The following is a 3,674-nucleotide window of genomic DNA, read 5'->3' as shown; positions in this document are numbered from 1 at the left end:
TGAGGTCACACACCTCCATTCTGTGACTTCACACAACTCCATTCTGTGAGTTCACACACCTCCTTTTTATGACGTCACACACCTCCATTCTATGACTTCACACACCTCCATTCTGGACTTCACACACCTCCAAGTTATGACTTCACACACCTCCATTCGATGACTTCACGCACCTCCATTCTTTGACTTCACACACCTCCTCTCACTTTACACACCTCCATTCTGTGACTTCAAACACCTGCATTCTGTGATTCACACACCTTCATTCTTACTTCACAAACATCCATTCTATGACTTCACACACCTCCATTCTATGACTTCACACACCTCAATTCTATGACTTCGCACAGTACCATTCTGTGACTTCACACATCTCCATTCTGTGACTTCACACACCTCCATTCTATGAGTTCACACACCTCCATTGTGACTTCACACACCTCCATTCTGTGACTTCACACACCTCCATTATGTCTTCACACACCTCCATTCTATGACTTCGCACACCTCCATTCTCTGAATTCACACACCTCCATTCTCTGGTCACACAGATTCATTCTGTGACTTCACACCCCTCCATTCTGTGACTTCACACACCTCCATTCTGTGACTTCACACACCTCCTTTCTATGATTTCACACACATCTATTCTATGACTTCACACACCTCCGTTCTATGACTTCAAACAACTCCATTCTCTGACTTCACACACGTCCATTCTGACTACACACACCTCCATTCTGACTTTACACACCTCCATTCTATGACTTCACACACCTTCATCCTTACTTCACAAACATCCCTTCTGTGACTTCACACACCTCCATTCTATGACTTCACACACCTCCATTCTTTGACTTCACAAACCACCACTCTATGACTTCACACACCTCCATTCTGTGACTACACACACCTCCATTCTGAGTTCACACACATTCATTCTGTGACTTCACGCACCTCCATTCTGTGACTTCGCACATCTCCATTCTGTGACTTCACACACCTCCATTCTATGAGTTCACACACCTCCATTGTGACTTCACACACCTCCATTCTAAGACTTCTCACACCTACATTCTGACTTCACACACCTCCATTCTATGACTTTTCACACCTACATTCTGACCTCACAAACCTCCATTCTATGACTTCACACACCGCCATTCTGTGACTTCACACACCTCCATTCTGAGTTCACACACCTCCATTGTGACTTCACACACCTCCATTCTATGAGTTGAAACACCTCCATTCTGACCTCACACGCCTCCATTCTATAACATCACACACCTCCATTGTGACTTCACACACCTCCATTCTAAGACTTCTCACACCTACATTCTGACTTCACACACCTCCATTCTATGACTTTTCACACCTACATTCTGACTTCACAAACCTCCATTCTATGACTTCACACACCGCCATTCTGTGACTTCACACACCTCCATTCTGAGTTCACACACCTCCATTGTGACTTCACACACCTCCATTCTATGAGTTGAAACACCTCCATTCTGACCTCACACGCCTCCATTCTATAACATCACACACCTCCATTGTGACTTCACACACCTCCATTCTATGACTTCTCACACCTACATTCTGAATTCACGCTCCTCCATTCTGTGACTTCACACACCTCCATTCTATCACTGCACACACTTCCATTGTGACTTCACACACCTCCATTTTATGACTTGACACACCTCCATTGTGATTCCACACACCTCCATTCTATGAGTTCACACACCTCCATTCTATGACTTCACACACCTCCATTCTGTGACTTCACACACCTCCATTCTGTGACTTCACACACATCCATTCTGTGACTTCACACACCTCCATTCTGTGAATTCACACTTCTCCATTCTGACTTCACACACCTCCATTTTGACTTCACACACCTCCATTCTATGACTTCACACACCTTCAATCTTACTTCACAAACATCCATTCTGTGACTTCATATACCGTCATTCTGACTTCACACCCCTCCATTCTATGACTTCACACACCTCCATTCCATAATTTCACACACCTCCAATCTGACTTCACACACCTCCATTCTGTGACTTCAAACACCTCCATTCTGTGATTCACACACCTTCATTCTTACTTCACAAACATCCATTCTATGACTTCACACACCTCCATTCTATGACTTCACACACCTCAATTCTATGACTTCGCACAGTACCATTCTGTGACTTCACACATCTCCATTCTATGACTTCACACACCTCCATTCTGTGACTACACACACCGCCATTCTATGACTTCACACACCTCCATTGTGACTTCACACACCTCCATTCTATGACTTCACACACCTCCATTGTGACTTCACACACCTCCATTCTATGACTTCACACACCTCCATTATATCTTCACACACCTCCTTTCTATGACTTCGCACACATCCATTCTCTGAATTCACACACCTCCATTCTGTGGTCACACAGCTTCATTCTGTGACTTCACACACCTCCATTCTGTGACTTCACACACCTCCATTCTGTGACTTCACACACCTCCTTTCTACGATTTCACACACATCTATTCTATGACTTCACACACCTCCGTTCTATGACTTCAAACACCTCCATTCTCTGACTTCACACACGTCCATTCTGACTACACACACTTCCATTCTGACTTTACACACCTCCATTCTATGACTTCACACACCTTCATCCTTACTTCACAAACATCCCTTCTGTGACTTCACACACCTCCATTCTGTGACTTCACACACCTCCATTCTTTGACTTCACAAACCACCACTCTATGACTTCACACACCTCCATTCTGTGACTACAGACACCTCCATTCTGAGTTCACACACATTCATTCTGTGACTTCACGCACATCCATTCTGTGACTTCGCACATCTCCATTCTGTGACTTCACACACCTCCTTTCTATGACTTCACACACCTCCATTCTATGACTTCACACACCTCCATTCTGACTTCACACACCTCCATTATATGACTTCGCACACCTCCATTCTCTGACTTCACACACCTCCATTCTGAGGTCACACATGTTCATTCTGTGAATTCACACACCTCCATTCTGTGACTTCACACACCCTCATTCTGTGACTTCCCACACCTCCTTTCTATGACTTCACACACCTCCATTCTATGACTTCACACACCACCATTCTGTCACTTCTCACACCTCCAAGCTATGACTTCACACATCTCCATTCTATAACTTTACACACCTCCACTCTATGACTTCACACACCTCGATTCTATGACTTCACACACCTCCATTCTATGACTTCAGACTCATTCATTCTATGACTTCCCACACCTCCATTGTATGACTTCACACACCTCCATCATTTGACTTCACACACCTCCTCTGACTTTACACATCTCCATTCTGTGACTTCACACACTTCCATTCTGTGATTCACACACCTTCATTCTTACTTCACAAACATCCATTCTATGACTTCACACACCTCCATTCTATTACTTCACACACCTCCATTCTATGACTTCACACACTACCATTCTGTGACTTCACACATCTGCATTCTATGACTTCACACACCTCCATTCTGACTTCACACACCTCCATTCTATGACTTCTCACAACTTCATTCTGACTTCACGCTCCTCCATTCTGTGACTTCACACACCTGCATTCTA

The sequence above is a fragment of the Megascapheus bottae genome, unplaced genomic scaffold (assembly GCF_031878675.1).
Source record: "Megascapheus bottae isolate mThoBot1 unplaced genomic scaffold, mThoBot2.hap1 HAP1_SCAFFOLD_52, whole genome shotgun sequence".
NCBI lineage: Eukaryota > Metazoa > Chordata > Mammalia > Rodentia > Geomyidae > Megascapheus > Megascapheus bottae.
This window is presented reverse-complemented; position numbering follows the sequence as displayed.